We start from the raw sequence: 15,815 nt of genomic DNA, 5'->3' as shown, positions 1-15,815 counted from the left end.
GGGTGTGGAAAGATTGTAAGAGCCACAATTTGGGACATCATGCCTAGAGGCACTGTCTCTCCCCCACAACTGACTGCTACTCCCACAACACATAACCAATAACCCCATGGGGAATACCAGGAACCCCACTTAGGAAGGCTTCCAGTGGAATGAGAGCATGAAGGGAAAAGATGGTACCAATAAAAAATGAAATATATGTCAATAATACCCATGCTTGGACAGTTTAACCTATGTCTATGATGACACATTCCATTTACCATGATTTACATGAAAATTTCTTTCCGGACATTATCTTGAAAGCTAGCAGGTTCCAGCATTGGAAATTAATAGCTGCCTTCTAATTATTATTCTTATTCTTATTCTTATTCTTATTCTTATTCTTATTCTTATTCTTATTCTTATTCTTATTCTTATTCTTGGTTTTTCAAGATAGGGCCTCACTCTAGTCCAGGCTGACCTGGAATTCACTATGTAGTCTCAGAGTGGCCTCAAACTCACAGCAATCCTCCTACCTCAGCCTCCAAGTGCTGGGATTAAAGGCATACACCATCACCCTTCTAATTAATTTTGTGTGTGAAATAACAGCATTATTTATACACATATATGATTAAAATAAGTATGTTCTATATGTACATCTAGGATATGGACATATTATTATGACATTAAAGAATGATGGGAGAAGATGGGTAAAGACATTGGGAATCATCACCATTCAAGTTTCTTTTTGAATAAGACTGTTCTTTCTGAGTAGGTGGCTCTATCATCAAGTGATGCAATGGCTAATGTTTTTAAAATGTTTTTAAATATCTTTGCCTGACTCTGATACACACACACACACACACACACACACACACACACATACACACGCACACACCATGAGTTTGTTAATTATCTTTTCCTATTTAAGTCACATTAATATGTATCAATATATTCTGGAGTCTGAGGCAGAGTTTACACTATCTACTAATTGGGTAAAAACACTAAAAGAGGAGGGACTCTATGAGGGCAACTTTCTGGGCTTTTTGTTCGGTTAGTTGAATTATTTAGGGATTTATATTCCTTTAAAGAAAACTTTTTACAAATTCCTAAATGCCACAAACAATGTGTATATATATACATATATATGGCAAACTTTTCCTGGAAAAATATCTTATGAAATTTCTAATACATCAATAATGTTATACTTAATAAAGCATGTGAAATATTTCATGCCAAGAAAATCCCAAACCAAATTGACAAATGAGATTTTATGTTTCTGTCCTCCAGATTTACCCCCAAATAATGGTATCGTTGTAGACACCATATAATTCAGAATGACACAATCCATTGCAATATAATTAACAATTCAAGTGTATGAATGTCTCCCTGCTTATGTATTGTGAGAGTGTACAAAATGTTGATGCTTTTCATATTCCATGGGCTCCAAATATAAGCTACTTTCTGCACAAATCTGTAGCCCTAGCCTTAAGGGGGTATGATACTCCCATTTCATGCTTAGTGAAGTGTTTGATTCATTGTTTTATGTCTTCCACTATACTAACCCTACCACCTCCTCCTTTATTTTGGATAATAAGTATGCCTTGTGATCTGGCTCTTAAATTTATTTCTTCATTTAAAATGTTAATCTTGAAGACTCTAAGTTAAAAATACTTTCAAAATTGTTGTAAGAAATTTTCTTCTGATTTCTTTCTCTATATGTATGGCAATCAGGGTGATATGATTTCAGTTGTTTGCTCTGTACTTTTCTTCATTGGCTCTTCTCTGCCAAATCAGGAAGATAATAGTACCTCTGGGTATATCTGGGGCATAGGAGAGAATGTTGGCAGAAATGATTCTAAGGGATATTATATAATCCAGGCCTCTGTCTTCTAGCTGCTAATTAATTCATTCAAGTCTTAGTACCATCATATGTCATATTAAATATTCCATGAAGCTTTTTGCATTCTTATCTGTTTCTTAAAAAGGGTTAAAATTATCTTCCTTATGTCTATTAAAGTGTTCTTCACTAGGTTGGAGAATATAGTTCAGTAGCACAGTGCTTGATTAGCACATATGAGGCCTTAAGTTCAATCCCCAGCACACACAGAAAAATAGAATGTTCCTTACTAAAATGTTATATTTTATTTTTCTACTTAATTAAAAATCAAGGGTTTGTAAATTTATTGCAATTTTTTTAATAATTAAGGAATTATTTAAACCACACTTAAGCTACAACTTTTCAGGCTGTGTGGGTTTCAGATGCTTTTTTCATATACTATAAACTATATTTTTAAATCTTTTTGTAAACATCTTGTCAAGGGATTATTTGGATCATAGAAGAAGGGAAGTCCATGGTGAAGAAAGAGAGCAGATGGTTTGAGAGGCCTTATTTATTTCTTACATTACTATCCATTCTATTCAACAAAAATCAGAAAGCTGGATATCAGCTTCCACTCCATCTTCCCTTTGTGTTAGACATTGAATTAGTTACCAAGCCCCGTCCTTTCTACTCCTACATGTCTCTGGAACCAAATCTCTCTTCTATCATCTCTCACTACACATCCTTTGCTTCATACTTCCCTCTATCTGTCCCTCAACAGCCCTTGTTAGGTTGTTGCCGTTAAGAATATGAATATTCCAAGCCAGCCATGTGGTTCATGCCTTTAATCCCAACACTACAATGCAGAGGCAGCAGGATTGCAGTGAGTTAAAGGCCACCCTGAAACTATACAGTGAATTTACAGATCAACCTGGGCTACAGTGAGACCCTTTCTTGAAAAACCAAGAGAGAAAAAGAGAGAGAATATGCATATTCCAGTTGTGGAGTAAGCAACGGTTTTATTTCCCTGAGGAGGCTTCAATAAACCAAGCACTTTGCATGGCTTCCTCTTCTCTGGCCTCCATCCATGCTGGCTCCCCATCCCTCTATCCCCATGTGAGTCCCTACAATACAAGTTACAATGGCAGCTTTCTGAGTTTAAAGCTGACACGGCACTTTGAAGATTACCACCAGCCAAAATGAGTCTCTATAGATTGCTTAATTTGTAGAATGTGTTCCATAATCACATTTTTCTTCTGACTACCCTAAAACCTGTCCTTTTCCTTATTTCTTTGCCCCATTTCCCTTCCTTTGCTGACAGCAGGTGGTTAGTAGCATCTTGGAAAGAGAACTTGGCACCAATTCAAATCTGGCACAGTAACAGAAGTTGGGCTCCAATAAACTATTTCTTTCTAAGTATAGATTTTGATGGGGACTAGCATCATTCCTTCTAGCTGCATAGGTGGGCAAGTGCTCCATAGGCCACCATATCCAGATATGTAACCACAAACAGCATGCTGGCTCATTAAAAGCCCATTAGTTTCTTCTGTAGTTAGTTTACAAGTTCAAATAAAATTCCCAGATGACATTGGCTCAGAAGATGTATGATAAAAATGGTAGTGCAGGGCTGGAGGGATGTCTTAGTGGTTAAGGCATTTGCCTACAAAGCCAAAGACCCAGGTTCAATTCCCCAGGACCCACATTGGCCAGATACACAAGGGGTCACACGTGTCTGGAGTTCGTTTGCAGTGGCTAGAGGCCCTGGTGCACCCATTCTCTTTCCCCCTCTTTCTCTGTCAAATAAATAAGTAATTAAAATAATATATAAAAAATGGTAGTGCACCCATTTGCAAGAATGAACCCTAATAACAGGAGCCATCATAAAGGTGGTCTAGCAAAAGAGAAAAATCTATAAGTGAACATGATTTCTGTTTCTAGGTCTTCAAAACCCAGATATTTATCAATAATCCTTCAAAATAAAGTAGATTCATACTATTTTATTTGTGATCAACTTCCAGGTTTTTTTTTGTAAGTTTTAAAAAGACATTTCCTGGGCTGGAGAGATGGCTTAGCAGTTAAGTGCTTGCCTGTGAAGCCTAAGGATCCCGGTTCGAGGCTCGGTTCCCCAGGTCCCATGTTAGCCAGATGCACAAGGGGGCGCACGCGTCTGGAGTTCGTTTGCAGAGGCTGGAAGCCCTGGTGCACCCATTCTCTCTCTCTTCCTCTGTCTTTCTCTCTGTGTCTGTTGCTCTCAAATAAATAAATAAATAAAAAATTTAAAAAAAGACATTTCTTGATAAGCTGATCACCTGGCTTTCCAGTGTCAAAGTAAGTGTCACTATCTTTTCTGACCACCCCAAGAACATTTTCCTTTTAAAACATCAATTTTATAAATACTTAATAAATTACAAAACAGTTTTAAATGCATACCTTGAATCCCAGAAAGTTTTAATGAGGTACAGCCATTGAAATAGCATTTTTATGTGACAAAAATGGGGGCTTAAAATAATTATTTGAAGAATACAAGTGATGCAATAGATCAGCCTCACACATGAGGGGAGGTCTCAGCTTCTTCTTGTGTGGAAGGAGGCAACAATGGCTCTGTAAAACAAATACAAACCAAGTTTGTTCACTGCTTTGATTGTCTGCCCAATATTCATCAAAAGCCAAAGCCTCTGTCTATGGTGGTACTTGGGAAAGGTAAAAGAAAAACAAAAAGGTAGGCAAAAGGAAGGCAAGGCTGAGCAGGCATAAAGTGAGAAGGAGAATTGCTGCTCATCCAAAGTAATGAATGGTGAGTCAACCCCATCCCACAAATTATCTGACTATGTCCTGTCTTCTTCCAGTACATGGAGACTACAGTACAAGACAGGCCATATGCCATTTGGCTTCCTTTGCTATCACTGCCCATCAGCCTATTATTCTGACATTCCCACAGCATTACTACTGTATTATTAGAAAGGAAAAGGTTGGCAGGCACAACATTTCTAAAGTTATTTCATGAAGGCTGACAGCTTTAAACCATGTTTCTAAATGGGAAGAAAAATAAACCCTTGTTATCAGACAACTACTTGCTAGCCTTCAAATATCAAATGTATCTTAAATGTCCCTTCACATACATATGGAGTTCACATGTCTTCTTTTTCTAGAATACCGATTCAAAGACAGTAGCATTTATGTAAGTTGATGTACTTCTCATGAGAATATCAATTCTTAGTTTAAAGCTAGACCTGTCAATTCTTAAAAGCCATAAATCATAGAAATTCCCAAGAATCCACCTAACTTGATGTCATTAGATTATTTTTTTTCATTCTCCGCAAATCCACTTGTTGAAACATCATCTCTAATTGAATTATATTATGATAATTAGGAGGAGTCCTTAGAAGGTAGCGTCTCCTGTATGAGAGAAGTATACATATAAAAGAGGCCAGGACAAGCCTACATGCCCCTTGCAAGGATACAGGGAGAAGGCATATTCCATGAGGCAGACAGAACCCAGTCCAGACATCTTATTTGTTGGCAACCTGATCATAGACTTCAAAATCTTTATCTAAAACTCTGCCAGAATAGATTGTTGTTGTCTATAAGCCACCCAGTTCACGCTGTTTCTGCTGTATCAGCATTGCCAGACTAATATATTTGGTGTGGGAGTAGAGATTGGAATGACAGTGTTGTTAAAAGTTCCCTAGGCCACTGTCAATTCTCTGTCTCTCTGAACCTGTTATAATCATTTCAGTGTTTCTCCCTCCTCTTATTACCTCTATGTGATTTGTTCTGGAGGTTTTTGTCTATTTTTTTCTTATGTGACAGGATGGTACATTGGAGCATAGGTTTGTTGATAACTTAACCCAAATTCATAATCTTAGTCCTTTGTTCCCATAAGAACTTGGGCAATTTGTTTAGCCACTATGCACCTCAAGTGTATCATCTGCAAAGATAATATGTTTATAACTACATTATAGTTTTGTGAGGAGGACCAATGAGATTATATGTATCAAATAGCTGCACATGGGATATACTAGATTATTAGCCATTTTATTTCTACATCACTTCCTGAGGTCTCTCATCGAAGTATTTCTCTTAGTCTGCTTTAATAACTGCCACTGTTTGAAGTTCTTTTGGTGGCTCACTAACTAATGAGAGAGTGTGTACATCTGTCTGCTTTGGGTAGAACACAAAACTAAAGCATCAAAGAGATTACAAAAGGGTCTGGGGACCTGACTTAGTAAAGTGCTTGGCATGCAAGCATGGGAACTTCAGCAGGGATCCCAATGAAGTTGAAATAGGAGACAGCTAGCTTCTTTTAGGCAGTTTCAGTTAGGAACTGAGGACCAGAAAGAACTGATGCTACTTTTCTCTGGAATGAATGGAACTCTGGGAAGGAACGGAACTCTTGTCTGATCAAGACTCAAGTACAGTGTCCCCTGATTCCCACAGTCTAGCATATTGCCTAGGTAGGCTGCCATCTGGGGTCTGCCCTCCAAATATTCAAACCAATCTGCTCTTCCTCATGCATACTTGAATATGATGAAAGAATCCATTTTCAATCTACTATAAAGGCTGCTTTTGGTCTTTTTTGGCGCTCTCTCTCTCTCTCTCTCTCTCTGCCTCCACTGGCTCTGGTCACAATAATATGTTCTTCTCCTAACCTAGCCAGGCTGAATGCGGGGAGGGCAGAACACTTCTTCTTGGTCTGTGTGGTTTTACTGCTTGTTTATCCTTTATAGTTTCTGGTAACTCTAACTTTAATTGCATGTATGGTTTTCCTCTGGTTTTAGCTCCGTATCTAACAGGCAGGTGCTTTCTCTTACTTTCTCTAGGTCTACAACCTGTGTAATTTCTTTAAACTCAAGGTAACCTCGGGTATATTGCTCTTTACTATTCATTTCTCATCTGACCTTCTTGGTCTCTTCTTTGATATTTTTTCCCTGCTATTATTTCATAAGCCATCACCATTTGCTTTCTTAACTTTCTTCCATGGGGAAGCTCAGGGTAGATGCTCTGTATCTCTTCTAAATCTTCCTACATAAGCACCTAGTTTCCTTCTTCCATACATTTATGGTTTTGTCTCAGCCATTTCTCTTGAATTAATCTCACAGACTATGCTGTGTTTTCCATATGAGCACATGCTCCCCATTTACTACGTGCTTATGACTCCTCTAGCCTTCTTCCTAGATCCCAATTTCCCTTATATAAATCCCACAATTTGTAATTTTTTCCTAAATAAAATTAGTAATTTACAAATTAACCTTCTTGAGACAGGCTTTAACAGTCCTTTGTTCATGAGAGGACATGACCTAAAATGGGGTTTTATAAATTTGCCCCCACCTAGCTCCAAAATTCTGCATCATCATCACTCGTGTAACAAAATGTTGACTGTGGTGGCATATGCCTGTAATCACAGCACTGAGGAGGCAAAATAATACGGATTCCCGTAGTTTATTGGCCAGATAGTCTAACTGAATCAGTGAACTCCTGGTATAATGAGAGACCCTGTCTCAAAAGAAAATATGGAGAATAATTAAGGAAGACACTGATATCTAGTTCTGGCCAACATACACATTCACACTCATAGACATCCAAAAAGTGGTTACAGAGATGAGATTGAGTGAGTCTTCTTGAATTCAAGTTTTACCTTTAATTCACTTTGTTTCCTTGGAAAAATTAGTTTCTACCTTCTCCTTTTCCTTGTATGTAAAGCTAACTTAATAATAACTTTTCTTCACATGATTTCACTGAACGTAGAATGGCTAGCACAAGATTGGTGTTCATATATATATATATGGCTAAAAGTCACATGATACCTTGCTGGCTACCCTATTTATAGAGTATTCATCACCCCACTAACTTTTACCTTACTCAACTTCAAAAGTATACTTAACAATTAACATTCTATGACAAAACACATCCTTCCATGTGTAATGGCTTCTTATCTATTATTTCTCAATGTTTTTTTTTCTTCTTTTAATATTTTATTTATTTATTTATTTATTTGAGAGCGAGAGAGGGGGGAAGAGGTAGAGAGAAAGAAAGAATGGGTGCACCAGGGTCTCCACTCACTTCAAACAAACTCTAGACACATGCGTCCTCCTAGGCATCTGGCTTACATGGGTCCTGGGGAATTGAACCAGTGTCCATAGACTTCCCAGACAAATGCCTTAACCACTAAGACATTTCCCCAGCCCTTATTTCCCAGTATTTTTGCTAAGATCCAGGGTGTTTCTTTATCTTGTTTCTTTTTTATAATAAAATAATCTTTAAATGCCCAACATCTCAATAATAATAATTATATGTTTATAGACAATGTGATATTTAACACAATTAATACATTTGTATATTGTAGAGTGTGATTAAATCAGGTTAACATGTCCATCACCTTAATAGTTACAAATACTTGTGAATTTAAAATTCACAAAAAATTCAATATTTTAGTTATTTTAAAATAAAATACATTATTATTAACTATACCAACCATGCTATTAAATAGTATTCATAATTTTGATATCATTTTTTTTCTTTTTGTGCTACTGTGAATTGAGCCTAGGACCTCATCCATGCTAGGATGGTATTCTGCCACTTGGCTATATTCCCATCTTTCTTTTACATGTTTTAACATTTTTGATATAAGACCTCAATAAGTTACCCAGGATTGCCTTCACAGTTACTCTGTAGCCCAGGCAGGCCATGAATTTACAGTCCTGCTTCAGCCTCCCAAGTGGCTGAGATTATAATTCTGTGTCACTAGGTCTGGCCCTCAAGTCAAAAAATACTTTTTAATGGATGGAGTTAGAGATTATTATGTCAAGTAAAAAGAGCCAGACTCAAAAAAAAAAAATGCCACATGTTTCCTTTCGTATGCATAATCTGATTTAAACATACACACACACACACACACACACACACACACACACACACACGGTAGAAAACACAATGAGCATAGAGGAAGAGATCTTAAAAGTGAGAGGAAAGGGACAGAGAATAATGAAATGTATGTGACATGAAAGCAGAAGCAGGGCCATCAGGAGGCTCACAGAGGGGACTTAGGAATTCTACCAGAGTTTTTAGGTTAAAATGCTTGGTTCTGGAAACTACAATATGCTGGGCTCAGCTCTCTCTCTCCCAGTCATGCTAATGAATGAGACAAAAAAAAAAAAAAACAGTGCTAAGTAGAGAAAGGAGATTTTATTCACTGATGCCTCACTGGAAGAAGAACAAATGAAGGTGTACAGTGACCACCCTCCCAAATCCTTCTTCATAGGTACTGCCATAAGGTTTAGTTTTGTTATTGCTGTTGTTGTTTTGAGGTAGGGTCTCGCTCTAGCCGAGGCTGTCCTGGAATTCACTATGTAGTCTAAGGGTGGCCTCGAACTCACAAAGATGCTCCTATTTCCGCCTCCTGAGTGCTGGGATTGAAGGCGTTCACCACCATGCCTGGGCAAGGTTTAGGTTTTTACAGAGAATGAGAGGTATGATTTTGTATGTTGCTGGCCATTGTCCATTTAGTATTTAAGAAAGATGTATGCAGTATCTGTTTATCTCTGCATAATGTGTGTGTGTGTGTGTGTGTGTGTGTGTGTGTGTTTTGAGGTAGAGTCACACTCTAGCCCAGGCTAACCTGGAATTCACTATGTAGTCTCAGGGTGGCCTCGAACTCATGGTGATCCTCCTACCCCTGCCTTCTGAGTGCTGGGATTAAAGGCATGTGCCACCATTATGGAAAATGTCAATACAGAAGAAAGAATTAGGAATAACTGAAGGAGAAGTCAGATTATTGCACAGTGTCAAAGCAAAACAGAGTTTCTCTATGTAATTGTGAGAGTAAATGGCTTTATGCTTTAGCACAAGTCATATATGCTTTATATGCATGACCTTCAAATGGAGGTAATGAATATCAATTTTTCTGTTGATAAATATTAATTATTCTGTGCTGGAGGGAATTTCAGGTCCATTTGAATTTGATAAAAAACGGATGTGGCTTATTAAGACACTACATGCTCCTCAATACATATGACTACTTGGGCAGCTCCTGCTCTTACCCATCTATCAAGTCCAGGCCAGGGCTTTCTATCCAAACATAAACCAAAGATTTCTGCCATAGCTCCTTCACTTTTGACTTAGCCAGTAAGGTAAAACAGAACCTTAATAAGCTTTTAAAGGTGAGCTGTTAGCATTGATATTTACTTGGCCACATATTTAATAATGGTTAGCATCTTTCTCAGGGAGCTGGGTACTACATTGCCACTAAAAGTCTTTAAGGGATCACCTTAGGACATTTTGAAGGGAATACATTTTATGATTGATATAAATCTTGTTGAATGGACTAAAACTGACTTGGTTTAGGGATGATTAATTCTCTAGATCAAATGAGTTATGATGAACTTAGTTTACTAATGCCTTAGATTAGCCATAGAAATTAAAATCAGCCCACTTATGTCAGACTTGATCATAAAATAAAACCATGAGGATTTACTAATGAAAGCTAGGCAGCGTACTCTAGGCTCTGTGTCTCTCCTCTCACTTGGTGCCATACAGGCCATGTTTACAGTGAAATATGCCCTTGCCAATCAGCTGATTATATTTTTTATTTACTCATTTTTGTGATTTTAAAAATAATGATAGGTTTCTTCCAATGAATCAGTGAATCTTCCTGTTAGTTAAGGGTATAGGTTTATGTTACAGAAATTTGGCCATATAGCAAAAACCTAAGTGGAATCAGCCATGACCTAATTAGTGTTTACCAACCACCTGAATTATTTGCCTATAATTCAGAGAGAAAATTTCTTTCTAAAATCTAAACTCAAAAGACTCTACAATGGGATAATACAGGCTGTCTTATGAGTAAAATTTGGAAGATGTGGATTGGAAACATGGCTTAGCAGTTAAGGCACTTGTCTGTGAAGCCTAAGGACCCAGTTTCAATTCACCAGTACCCATGTAAGCCAGATGCACAAGGGGGTGCATGTTTCTGGAGTTTGTTTGCTGTGGCTAGAGGCCCTGACATGCCTATCTTCTCTCTCGCTCGATCGCTCTCGCTCTCTTTCTCCCTACCTCTTTCTCTCTCAAGTAAATAAATAAAAATATTTTTAATTACTTTAAAAATTAGAAGATTCTTTGAGGCAATAGCCCTAGACATTGGAAAAGCAATGTAAAATAAAAGTGTTTTCTCTGGGCAGTGATTAAAATAGTACCAAGAGGCAGAGTGAGCAGAAAATGAAAATAAAATAGTTTTGAAAATTGAGATAAACAGATTTAATTAAAATGCAGACTTCCTAAATCCATTTTCTGTGATTATTTGTTATTATTCTTAAGAGCTGATTAAGCCATAACAGATGTCACTTAATCTCTTTGCACATATAAAAGTATTTAATACATAAAGAAGACCATGATTAGAACACCTCTGAAAATCACTGTTGAATGCTTCCTGCTTGATGTTAAATGAAAAAAAAAAGTCATAGTTTAGAAAGTGCATAAACATTTGAGTCAATATGAGTCACTATCTGGAAAACCATGAGATTAAATTGATGTTATCTTTATTATTCAAATGCATAAATAATCATTGCATGTCAATATGGGCACAAAATTTAGAATAGTAAAATAATTACTTAATCAAGTTGGTCTTTGCCTTAAAGTACATAAAGGTCAGAAACTTAAGAGTGAAATTAAAGAAAAATAGTCTGTTTGTTTAGGTTAATCAGGACGTCACTTTACCTAGACAACATTCTGGAATGAATGGGGAAGGGATAGAAGATTGTGAAACATGCATGCCCCTTTTGCTGTGGGTGGTTCCAGTTTATAGCTAAGACATGGGTAATGCTGTTTATTTGCCAAGTATACTAATTATTTTCCATATGCTAACTTGTTCTAGCAATCCTGAGAGGTATGTACTATTGCCTTCATTTCACAGTACAAGAAGTTGAAACACACCGAAATAATATGTCTTACTCAAGATCACAGGACCGACAAATAAGTGGTTAAACTGGGCCTTGAATGCAGGCAGTTTGACCAGTGTGTATCCCTTACCGTCTCATCATGCCTCCTTTCAGTATAGGTGATATAAATATTTTTGTCTTGTGGATTTTTAAATATTTATAATTGCCATGTCATTTTTAATTAGTAAATAGCTTTACTAAACATATACATTAAATAAAACATAAAATGTTCCAAATAGAATGTTAATTATTTTTAAGATGAATAAAAAATAAATAAATAATGTGGTCCTGGTTATTAGAAAATCAGCACTTTAATAGAGTGCATGGCAGTTTTCAATAAAAGAAAGCCCAACATATATTTTTCAGTGTTCTTAATGATTCAAATCTATATGAATTGCCAGTAATATAAGAGATTTTAGAGTAAAATTTTGTATTTTGGGAAACTTCCCCAAACTAGGCTCAGCCACCTATCCCCCAATGTACCAATAGAGACATATGATAGTGAAAATAAGGAAAAGGAGATTGTACCCACATTGGTAAGAGGAACAAATAAAGAGAGGTAATTACTCCCCAAGTCTCTCAGAGGTACTGATAAGTGGACAGGTGGTATGCACAATTAAGTAGTTCTGGCCAATGTGTGATCCCACCCATTGTCTTGGCTCCATTTTATCCTTCAATGAGGTCCTCCTGTGGCTTGGTCCAAGTTTCAACTTCCTTCTCCCTGCATAAGATTCTTGGGGAAATTTTCATTCATTGGGGTCTTTTGTTTCAAATACAGTGATAGCTCCAGGGAGACGCACAAGTATCTCTTTAGAAAACATCCTCTCCTGCCATGCTGATTACAATTTAATTTTGTCAAGGTTTCATTCTGTAGAGTAGGCTGCCCTTGAATTCATATCTTTCTTTGTCGTGAGGGCTGGGATTGAAGGCATATTTATGTATGCTTTGCTCCCACAAGCAATATTTTTGATGCAGTATAAGGAGAGTGCTACTATCTCTCCTCTTAAACACTGAAATATTTTGTATATGGCTAATGTCTCAGAAATGGGAATAATTAATGACAAATATTGAAATTTCCCTCCTGGATGGGATAAGAAAGGGTGCCCCTTCTATTATTATTTTCTATTTCAATGTCAGATAGTCCCATGGAGATAGTAAAGGAGCACTATAGTTGTTGCCCTAATTAAATGGTCCTCAAAAGCCATAACTTTGAATTTAACTGATCATTAAACATAAAAAATTGCTATTATTCCCTGAAAAACTACTAGCATTAATATTTACTTGAAAATGTATAAAATTCTGATGTTTCAGAGTCTTCCAGAATGTAATATTTCTGTCAGAAAATATTACTTACTTTATAATCTCTACCAAAAAAAAACCAGGAATTACTGCTAGGATTACACTGTATTTATTATTCCAGTATCTCTCTTTATTCCATTTAACAAGCTTTAGGGAAATCGTCTCTCATGTCATTGGAAATCTGACAGCTCATCACTGATGGCAATGCTGGGGAAAGTAGAGGATTGTGAACAGATAAATACAAAGTTAGAACATCTGTAGGATGACTCTTTAAATCTTCTTTAAGCCCCAGTACCCATCATAATCTGATTCCTTTTTCTAAACTGCAATGAAAAGGCTTTCATCTTCAAACAACTGGACAATAAACAAACATGTTTCCATGTGAAAGATCAAAAGACAATTTTATAGCTCTATGGTTTGCAGAAAGAGGGCAGAAAGGCCATATGAAACAGACCACTATCTTAGACTATCTTAGGCATTTCCTTGATTTTGTGAAGGAGTTATGTTGTAGAAAAAAAATGACTTTTGGTATAATGTTTTTTATCATTACTTTACTTCTTGTATTTGTTTGCATAATATCTAGTTAACAAATTATTTTTTTAAATATAACTCAGATTCCTATATAAAGTAGAGAAAAATTATTCATTAAAATAAAGTCTAAAAGTAAAGAAAAGCAAAAGTCTGAAACTTTCCTAGAAAATGCTGATCATAAAGACAGTAGCATATATGCTCTAGATTTGAAACAATATTTAAGGTCTTTATAACTTAAAATGTTTGTGTGTAACTTAGAAGTATCAATTAAGACTAGGATTCAAGATGATGTTATTACTCAAATGTCATGTAAATGATGTTACAGCTTTCAGGGTGGTATGATGGTGCTTGGGAGGGAATGGTTGTCCAATGAATGTTGATATTTTCAGCAAGAAACTCCAGAAACAAGGATAGTTTGACTTAAAATGTCAATAAATAGGATTTTTGAGTAGCAATTCCATTTCTAATTTCCTGGATTACTTTGAAATATTAAGTCTTATTTACTTAATAGAATTATTCAAAAGACATAAAAATTGAAACGTATACTATAAAATCATCACAAAAATTCCATAAAGGATGAAGGAATCAGTAGTTAGAGAAACTTCCTAGTGATCTTTCCTTGTGACATAGAAACTTTGACAGTCATGATCATTAATTTCATTAGCCCCTTTACATAAGGCACCTTGTTAACCTGTGGGTTTAGAGAGGGTGGAAAATCATTTTGCTTTTAAAGAAAAACTAAACGACTACCATAATCTTGGCTCATTTGATCACTTCTTCACAAAGGCCTATGGAATCCAAAGGATTCTGATGGATTTGGAGCATGGAAGCTTTTGTCCTGGAAAGTAGTTAGCTAAGGACTAGCCCATGGCAACATGGAAGCCACCTTGACTGCTCTGACAGGAGTAGAACCCTTGTCTGATCCAGTCTCATCCACGATGGCTAGAAGCCATAGCCTCCTATCACCCACTCAATATGTGATTCCTGCTTCCTTCTCAACTTTTCCTGGGCTTAACACCTGTTAGCTTGCCTTTTCTGAGCTCGCCACTTGAGTCCTCCAGAAAATCAGGTTATACGTATGAATCTGGTAATGAGGATCTATATTATTGGATGCTTGATTCATAGAATTGGGCCTGAGCCATTTGTGTGAACTCTCTGACATCCTAAGACTCTTCTCTCCTTCCTTATGTGAGGGGATCTTCTAGGTCTCCCCTACAGATTCATGGTCATCTCATGATGCAAAATTTACTTTAAAGTAGCTGTAGGTAAATCACTTAATAAGTTTAAAGGCCCTGTAGTCTTTATCATTTGCAACACTGTTCAAAAGTCCAAAGTATTGTCTGAAACGCAATGTAGCCTCTTAACTGTGAGCTTCCAACATATAATGACACAGAATAAACATCCCCAGTCCAAAAGGGAAGACTTGAGGGATAGCAAGGAAAGTTTGGATAAAAGTATAACCAAAAACCAGCATGGCAAACAGTAAAACCTTAAATTCCATGTTTGGTATCTGGAACTTATGATCAAATCACCTGAGCTTTAAAAGGGTTGGGTTGATATCTGTCTCATTAGTTGTGCTGTCTGTCTATAGCCTTTCCCCTGGGCCAGATACACTCTTAGTCCACAGCTTTTCTTGGCAGATGTCCCATGTTCCAGGCTATCCAAAATCCCTAGGGCTCCATTCCAACTTATGGTTTACCTTCACAGTTTCATGCACTGTCTCACAGGGCCTCTTTGCAGGGATTCTGACTATGCCTGTCAGTGTGCCTTAGCAGCTCTCTGGAATGGTGCTGTGATATTCCATGGCTCTCTGTATTCTGAATGCTTCATTCTTCCACAATTAGTACCATCTGGATTCTGCTGCTAAGATTCTCTACCATGTCGGGATGAAGCATAGAGCAAGCAGGGCTGGGTTGGTACCTCAAGGTCTGCTCCTAGTGACAGCCTCCATCCATCAAGACTCCACCTACTAATGGTTCCATACCTTCCCAAATGGCACCACAAGTACATATTAGAAGCAAGGTAGGTTTTTTCCCCTGACAGGTAGTCAGCTAGGGACTGGCCCATGAAAACATGGATGATACCTTGCCTGTATGGAAGGACTAGAACTCAGTTCTGCTTCAGGCTTATCCCAGATGACTGTAAACAACACCAGCATTTGCTTCTTGCATATTTCTTTTTTTTTTTTTCTGGGCTTAACACCTATGGCCTGGCCCTTTCAGAGTCAACACCATGAGCCCACCAGTCAATCAGGTCTC

At 37.1% G+C, this 15,815-nt stretch overlaps 1 protein-coding gene across 1 annotated transcript in view; it reads right to left on the bottom strand.

The window, feature by feature from the left end:
• The window catches only part of Il1rapl2 (interleukin 1 receptor accessory protein like 2), a 1,146,491-nt gene that overhangs the window by 187,331 nt on the left and 943,345 nt on the right, over positions 1 to 15,815 (bottom strand). The window lies entirely within an intron of this gene.

This window comes from Jaculus jaculus, chromosome X (assembly GCF_020740685.1).
Source record: "Jaculus jaculus isolate mJacJac1 chromosome X, mJacJac1.mat.Y.cur, whole genome shotgun sequence".
Lineage (NCBI taxonomy): Eukaryota > Metazoa > Chordata > Mammalia > Rodentia > Dipodidae > Jaculus > Jaculus jaculus.
This window is presented reverse-complemented; position numbering and strand designations above follow the sequence as displayed.